At 57.3% G+C, this 8,604-nt stretch overlaps 1 long non-coding RNA gene across 1 annotated transcript; it reads left to right on the forward strand.

The window, feature by feature from the left end:
• Nucleotides 1-5,827: 5,827 nt before the first annotated feature.
• LOC137467201 (uncharacterized) lies at nucleotides 5,828-7,037 on the forward strand. Its single transcript, XR_010995438.1, has 3 exons — nucleotides 5,828-5,935; nucleotides 6,083-6,203; nucleotides 6,802-7,037. It is a non-coding gene; the product is annotated as an uncharacterized lncRNA (long non-coding RNA).
• The last annotated feature ends 1,567 nt before the right edge of the window (nucleotides 7,038-8,604 follow it).

The following is an 8,604-nucleotide window of genomic DNA, read 5'->3' on the forward strand; positions in this document are numbered from 1 at the left end:
GGTCAAGGGAGGGAGTTCTGCCCCTCTGCTCGAGGGAAAGACAGGAACAGGATGCCCATGGCTGTTGTGGATGTGCCCTCATTGGGAGTGTTGAGGGTCAAGTTGGATGAGGGTCTGAGGAGAGAGGTCTAGTGAAGAGTGACCCCGAGCATAGCGGGGGGCTTGGACTAGATGATCTCTAAAGGTCCCTTCCATCCCCACCCTTTCTGTCATTTCATCATTTCAGGGCCCACGGGACAGGAGAGAAAAAGAAATGAAATGGGATCATGGCAGCAAGTTAATGGGGGGATATTCTGGGCCACAGATGTGCAAGGAACTCAAGATCAAACCAGCACCTTGGCCAAGACTCCTCTTAAAGCATGAAATGCACCTCCTGGGGTGCATTAGTTACCCCAGGAAAAAGGGAATATTTTGGTACTCTGAAATTCCAGCTGCTGCCTGCACATTTAGACAGTTAAAAGTCCAATTCCAAATGAAATGGAATATAACTGCATATTTTAGGAGGCACTTTCTCAAGCAAGGAGAAACACCCTCCCCATAACAACACAAAGAAGTCCTGATGAACAAACTTCCGTCTTTTTCCATGTGTATTGTTAAGCACCAAAGTATGGCAATGGACATCCTCCATTTGCACAGGTTTGAAGAGAGATCTCTGCACCCTGAGGCAGAACCACATGGTGGTTGCACACAGAATCCTTGCCTCACAGCAGCCAAGCCTCAAAGCAGGAGCAGTTAGTTCCAAGTGAAGAAAGAACTGCTTGGGCTGATGACTCTCAGGGATGACAATAGCCAGAGGCAGGAAGGGATGATGGCACAGCATGGCCCACGCGGTGATGGGTCCTGGGCTCTCCAGAGTCACAACAGGGTTCCTCTGGCCCTTGTACCCCACTCTGCTGGGACAGCAACTCCAGGTCCTTCCTGAGGCTCTGGAAAGGAGCACATAGGCACTGAACTCCAGAAACACAGAAACTTGGGAAGTGGAGAGGGACCCGGCACTGTGGGCAAGTGCCAGCGGGAGTGGATGGGGCTGGAGCAAAACATTCCTTCCTGCTTCTCCCTGAAGCAGGGACACAACCCTGTCCAAAGGAGGTGGGGGGGGACACTCTCACCCCGGGCTGGCCACCAGCACCAAGGTTCTCCAAATCCCAGCACTGCCACGGAAAGGCAGTGACAGGAGGAGACATCATCCAGCCACAGATCGTTCATGCTGACAGCTCCCACCACTCCGCTCCTCACAGAAAACCTTGGCAAGGTGTCAGGAGCAGGGATGAGACACGGCCATGGACACATGACACAGGTGGCCAAGGCGGAGCAATATGGAAGTGCAGAAGTTTTCTTCTTTCTCCTATCAACATGCACTGGCGCGGACATGGCCTCCTGATGGAGGGTGACATCAGCGAGCGCAGGATTGTGACATGTCCCCCCTCGCTGCTTAAATACAGACGTGGGCAGAGCCGGTGCCAGTCTGGCTCTGGCCTGAACTCCTACCGAGCCTGACTGCGAGGTGTGGAGGGTCAAGCCAGGTTTCTCTGGTGCTGAGTGGTACCTGTTCTTGAAAGGTCCCAGTGCCAGTCCCAGAGCAACCAGCAGGGTTTCCCCAGCCCTGCCTGGCTGGGGCAGAGCGTACCTGCAGCACTGACAGGAAACGTCCCCTGGTCAGACGTGGGCAGGTGACAGGGCTTTAGGGAGGTGGGAGGGTGTCCTTCTCCTTCCTCCCCTCTCCTGCAGGCTGTGACACCGGCAACAGAGAGCAGCTCCTGATCCTCAGCCCTCCCCAGTGTGCTGCAGCAGCCAAATATGGCCACAGAGACAGATGGCAACTGTGCCATCTGCCAGGACACCTGGGATGACGTGGCTTCTACTCTGCCCTGTGGCCACCAGTTCTGCCGGAGCTGCATCCTGCGGTGGGCACAGACAAATCCCACTGTGCAGAGGAGCAATAGAGACTGTCTGGTTTTCTGATGATGCCGGTGACTCTCTAGAGATTGTCATCACAGCCCCTGAGCAGCTGTCAGCAGCCACGAGCTCATCAGAGCGAGCTCCCGGCGGCCAGGACGAGAACAACCCCCATGGCCCTGTGCTGGCCCATCCCTGTTCTCCTCAGGAGACACCAGCCAGAGCTGTCGGCGGTGTCCTGCCCAAGGTCTGGGCAGGACTTTTCCGTCGACGACGGGAACTTCTGGACTCTGTGCAGACTTGGCTGAACCAGAGGATGGAGGCCATCCAAAGGGAGCAGTGGTGGATGGCAAGGAGCACAGAGTGCCATCCTGTATGTTCTCTGTGTGCGTGGGCCAGACCAGGAGGACATGATCCAGAGTCTGCAGGGCTTCCTGGAGGAACACACAGTGCCACTGGTCCAGGGCACCATCGACATCACTGTGAGACACTGCAGCTCAGGGGCCCAGAGTCTGCTGCACTCCCACGCTGCCGCAGATGAGGATGACAGCCCAGCAGCCAGCAGCTGCTCCAGCAGCTCCAGTTCCATCTTCTCCAGCTCCCCCAGCCTCTCCAGACCCAACAGCCACAGTTCCCCCAGCTTCTCCAGCCCAAACAACCCCAACTCCTCCAGTCCTTACAGCCCGAGATCCAGCTCTTGGACTCTACCCAGCAGCCCTCAAGTGCCCACAGAGGAAGAAGAGGAAGCTGCCACAACGGAGGCCACCCCCAGCAGGGGTCAAAGCCATCCCCCAGTTGTGCCGGTGTCCCCAGAGCAGGACCAGCCCCAGGATGAGGCAGGTCCCTCTGATCCATCTGTCCAGAGCACCAGCCTCAGACCCTCTGGTCCCACCCAAGGCAGGCACTGCTTGCCTGGGTGGCCCCGGCGGTCCCTAAAGAGAAAGGCCTCAAACTCTCCCCACCCCTGCAAGAGGCCCCCCTGCTAGCAGAACTAGCAAGGCTCTTCAACTCCTTATTTTTAGAAAAAAAAAAAAAAAAGTTGTTATTTCCCCCACACAGTCTCTGGGCTCTGCTTCCTCAGCCTTCCCCTTGTGCCCCACCGTGGGTGGCACCCATGTCCTGTGGGGCACCAGCCTTGCGCCCAGGGCCATATGGGCAGCTTAATTGTCTTCAAGGCCATTCTTACCTAAGAAGAAGATGCCTGGACTTTCATTTGTCTCAATGTCAATTCCACTCTTGGGAGTTTTTCCCAGCTTTGTCCTTCCCAAGGCCGTTTGTGCGAAAATATCTCTGTACTCCATCCTGGATCTTATGAGCATCTGCAAACAGCTGTTTTGTGATGCTAATTACGTATCACTTTCCCCTATTACTTTTTAACAAATATTTTCTAAAATATCGATATAGTTACAATTATTGGCACAAATCATATTCATTTATCACATCTCTATCTGGCTTTGTTTGAAGGTGTAGGCTCAAAGCAAACTCCCTTAGTTCCTCCCTGAGCCCTGGCCAAGAGGAGGATGAAACCAGACGTTCCCACACTAGAAGTTGTGGTAACTTGTTTATTCAACAGTATAAAATCTGGGCCCTCTCACTTGGCGCAAAGTTGGCGGCCTCGCCTGAGGGTGGGCGAACCACATAGGAATTCCCAGTTACTGGGAGTGCTTCTCCAATCCCTTGGTGTGACAGGGCATCCCCAGCTGACGTGTGTGTCAGGACAACGGTCAAGTATGAGGGTAACTGGTGATGTATCTTTCTGAATCCCTACAGGCAATCTTTTCTAGTAATGATCAGGTGCATTGCTTAGCTTATCCTTTTGTACTTCTGTGCTGCTTTGCCCTACAGTCAATGACACTTCTTCCTTAAGCTGGGGTGGGTGTCTTTGGTGCTGACCCTGCCAGCAAGCCATTCCCTTCAGAACTGGACTCGGTGGATCCCTTCCAACACAGAACATTCTGTGATTCTGTGATCACTTCTACAAAGTTTGCTCAGAATGAGTTTCAGCTAAAACATTTGGAATTATTTGCTGAAATTAGAGTTGGTAGATGGAACTCTTGTTGGGAAACAATGGAGGGAGAGAACAGCTTCATGTGGGTTTTTGGGGCGTTGCCCCAATTTTGTGGGTTCCTCCCTCCATTTTGGGATCTCACACCTCCGTTTTGGGGGTCTCCACCCAGCGATTTTGGCTTCCACTCCTTCCACTTTGGGGTCCCCCTTTACTTTTGTGCACCCCATCCCCATGTCCCACACATGCCCAGCGACCCCAGTGTGCACTGAACGGCCAGCAAGGGACTGGGGAATGCTGGGACCCACAGTGATGTCAGTCATCCCTCCTGGTTACACACAGGACTCCTCGGCCCTTTTTGGGGTGCCCTGGAGTGCCAAGGCCACGGGGAGGAAATGTCTTTGCTGCCATGCTGGGCAGGATCTTGCTTGGCCCATTATGGCCTCATGTCCCCTGTCTCTCATTGTCCTCTGACAGCCCCTGTGTCCCTGCACCCCTCTCAAGAGCAGGACTTTGGTGCCAGCACCCCCAGGCTCCAAATCCCCGCGTTGGCTCTGTCCCTATGGTATCCCCACGCGGCCGTTGCGCCGGGGCCGTTGTGGCGACAGCCGGCGAGCGGCGCCATGGCGGAGCTGCCGCTGCCCGCCGGGCTCAGAGCCAGCGCCTTCCCCGCCAAGCTGTGGCGCCTGGCGAACAGCCCCCGCGTCCGCTCCGTGCGCTGGGACAGCCGGGCCCGGGGGCTGCTCATCCACCGCTCCCTCTTCGAGCGGGAGCTGCTCAGCCCGGGCGACGCCCAGGGCCCGGCCCCGCACACCTTCAGGGCCACGCAGTTCCGCAGCTTCGTGCGCCAGCTCTACCGCTACGGCTTCCGCAGGGTGCCGGGCCGGGTTGGCTCAGCTGCGCCGGGCGATGCCGGCAGCTGGCTCCACTACAGCAACCCCTGCTTTCGCCGCGACCGCCCCGACCTCCTGCTCCGCATCAGGCGCCGGAGCGCGGCCAACAGGCAGCGGCCGGCGGTGGGGCGGGAGGGCCGCAGGCGCCCGCCCCGCGGCTCCCAGCAGCTCCCCGGGGCGCGGCCGCTGCCGCACGGGCGGGACGGGCGCAGTCGCTTCAAGCCGCTCTCCAGGGAGCGGCCGCCGCTGCCGCCCGGGCGCCCGCCCAGCGGCTTCCTGCTGCTGCACAGGGAGCGGACGCTGCCGGACGGGCGGGAGCTGCGCAGCCCCCGGCCTGGCCGCTTCCAGCCGCCCCCCGGGCAGCGGCCGCTGCTCGCCCGGCGCCCGCCCTGCGGCTTCCACCTGCTGCACAGGGACCGGCCGGTGCCGGCCCGGCGGGAGGGGCCGAGCCGCTTCCAGGAGCTCTATGGGGAGCGGCCGCCGCCCGCCGAGCGGGAGCTGCTGCGCATCCCGCCCTGCGGCTTCTTCGGTTTCTACGGGGAGCCGCTGCTGCCGCTCGGGCGGGAGGGGCCTCGCAGCCGCTTCCAGCAGCTCTACGGGGGGCAGCTGCCTCCGATCGACCGGGAGGTGCTCAGGATCCAGCCCTGCAGCTTCCAGCAGCTCCACAGGGAGCAGCAGCCCCCAGCCTACGACCCGCGAGGTAGGAAAAGAGTTGTAGCCTTGCTTTTCCAAAAGGTCTTGAAAAGTGACTGCTTGAAGTATTTTTCCACAAGGCTCTGTCCTTCTCGGCCCAAAATTCTCAAGCTTATTTAGAAGGGGCACCTAGAAAGGCAAAAGATTCTCTGCCTGGTTTTCCTGCCTGCTTCCTCTGATGGTTGATCCAAGTCAGCAACAGAGATCAGTGTCCCAGAGCCACGTTGTGGAGTGTGACCAATGTCTTTGGATTCTTGCAGCCACCTCGGGCACTTCAGCCCCCAGCGCTCCACCTGGCAGTGCAGGTTGTGCAGCATCGACGGCCTCCGGCTCAGCCTGGAATGCACCTGGTGAAGAGCAGTTGCCACCAGTGGATCTTGGCTTTGCCGTCGAGAATATGATCCGGGAGATCAGGAGATCCCTGCCTGAAAGGTCTCCCTCTGCTCAGGTAACCCATTGGAGGGGAATGGAAGAGGCTGGGCTGAAAGCTTTTGAACGCTGTTAGATGGAGAAGGAGAGTAACCGTATCTTTGATGTGATTCCAGCAAAATACTGAATAATCCTTAGTTTTCTTTTTTTCTATTGTTCTTTTAAGGGCAATATGAATGTTGCCCCTGAGTCTTCAGGAGGGGAGCCTGTGAACGGGGCTGCAGCAGAGGAAACTTCATCTGGCACCGAGAGCTGCGAGAACAGTTCCCCAGAGCCCGAGGAGCCTGGTAAGGACAGAGCCCCCGTTGGTTTAGAGAGGTGTGAGACAGCTGCTCTGAGCCTGCCTCTGGCAGGAAGGGAGACGAGAAGAGTTGAGTTCTTGTCTGCAGGGTTGGTGCTTCCTGGTGCCTTTAGTTCAAAGGCACATGCACAACCTGCCCGAGCTCTGCCCTCCACGCTTCACCAGAGTCTTGGGCACTGAGTCCTCTGCTGTGGCAAGAGAGCAGGGAATAAACCTGACCTTGTGGGAGTTGTGCCACCAAGCTGGGTGTCCCAGTCTGGTTGATACCTCAGCCCCCAGCAGCCTTCAGCCATTTCAGTGAGGACTGTGGTCTCTCTGTCACTGGGACTGTCTGAGTTTCAAGCTCTCGTGGGTGCCATTTGCACTGTGGGTGCTGAGACTTTGTTAGAATACTTAAATACTTTACACAGTTCCGTTTTGAAAACTTGGAAGGATCCCTGTTCTTTATAGAGCAGGCTTCAAATTGCCAAGTGAGAGTCTGCCTTCCAGGCCATCTTTTAATGTCCCTGACAGAAGGACAATTGGTGCTCAAGGGACACTTGCACAAGGGCCAGTATTGTCTCAGTGTTCCCTTTGCTTCCCAGATCCCGTGTGATCAACGTGTCCAGGAGGGCTGCCCTGTGTGCCAGGAAGAGACAGAGGGAGAGCCTGTGACCATTGGGCAGGTAGAATTCCTCTGTCTCTAGTTATATTTATAGATGTATATAGTTATATTTATTGGTATATGTAGTTGTATTTATAGGTTTATGTAGTTATATTTATCTATCTACATAGACAGAGATTTGTCTAGTTAATTTATTTTTAGTTTTAGGTGTATATATTTATATTTTTAGATATGCAGTTATAGTTGTAGATGTCCATAGTTGCCTTTATACATGTGTATAGTTACATTAACATATATATAGTTATATTTGTAGATAGGCATATTTATATTGATATATGGGGGTTTAGTTACATAGATTGATATCTGTATAGGTATAGGCCTCTTTTTAACCTCTTCCCCTGCTCTGCTTCCTCCCTCACCTCTTGCTTTTCCCCCGTGCCCCCTGTGTCCCCTGTCCCTGTGCTGGGTCCGAGCTGGCGGCCGGGCCGGGCGGAGCAGCAGTTCCAGCCCCGGGTGTCCCTGGAGCGGTGGGAGCTGCCGGTGGCCCCAGGCACTGTCCCCTGAGGAGCTGCTGAAGGACGGTGAGACTGAGGGGGCTGAGGGGGCGGTGACGCTGAAGGGACGGTGACCCTGAGGTGCTGCTGGGGCTGAGGGCTGTGGGGCAGCCGAGGGCGATGGTGGCACTGAGGTGACAGGGAAGTGGCACAGGCCGAGGGGTGGCGGGTCTAGGGGGACGGGATGGGTCAGAAGGGACTGAGGGGCTGAGAGGACTGTGAGGGGCTGAAGAAACTGAAGGGGGCTGGGGCTTTGCCGAGAGCATGGCGGGGCTGAGGGGATGGAGGGGGCCGGCAGGGAGCACAGAGGGCTCCGGGACTGCAGCTCTGCCAGGCCTTGGAACCAGTTGCAGAGCCTCCGCTTTTACCACAGCTGCACTGGAGACCTCGAGGACAGCCGGAGACTGACGGAAGCCAGCAGGGAGAAGCTGAAGGCCAGCAGCAAGAGCAGGGAACGGGGACCTGCTGCTGCCACGCTGGAGAGAGCCCGGGTGAGGCCCCAGGGCCGGGGAGGCAGGGTGGGGCTGAGGGTGGCGTGGGCTGTGGCCGTGGGCACTGCCCGGCGGGGCAGCAGCGGGCCCTGCCCGTGCTGGGGCTGCTCAGCGCAGCTGCCCCGGCCGGCACAGGGGCTGTCCTTGGGCAAGGCAGCTGTGCCGGCAGGGCCCGGGAGCTGTGCCGGCTGTGCCGGGCTGCCGGGGCTGCGGGACAGTCCCGCCGCGGCTGCGCTCACCACAGCCTGGCCCGCTCGGCTGCTTTTTCTTTCTAACCCTCCTGGGGAGGCTCTGAGATCTTCCCTTCCCTGATGGAAGTGCAGCTGCTGCCAAGGAAAACGTCCCCATACTGACTCAGTGCTCCCTTTGCTTCCCAGCTGTGCCATCTGCCGTCCCTGTCCAGGAGAGCTGCTCTGCACGGGAGGAAGAGCCCGAGGGAGAGGCTTTGAAGATGGGGCAGCAGCAAGAGCAGGGAACGGGTGTTATAAGTTAAAGTAAATAATTTGTCTGATCCTTTAGGGATTGATAAAAAGAATTTTATTGATTACAGCAAGCAATGAGAAGCAAACAGCGCTGGGTGCAGCCGGGGAGTCAGTGCTCCGCCCAGGCTCACACCGCTTCCCTTTTCCCACGGTCCTTTATTCTCCCCCTTCTTCCGCGTGCCTTGTGGCTTTTCCGGGAGTACTCTGCGCGTGCGCCTCCAGTTGCTAGGGAGTCGCCGCCTGCTCTCTGGTGGTC

Source organism: Anomalospiza imberbis, unplaced genomic scaffold (genome assembly GCF_031753505.1).
Source record: "Anomalospiza imberbis isolate Cuckoo-Finch-1a 21T00152 unplaced genomic scaffold, ASM3175350v1 scaffold_53, whole genome shotgun sequence".
NCBI classification, from domain to species: domain Eukaryota; kingdom Metazoa; phylum Chordata; class Aves; order Passeriformes; family Viduidae; genus Anomalospiza; species Anomalospiza imberbis.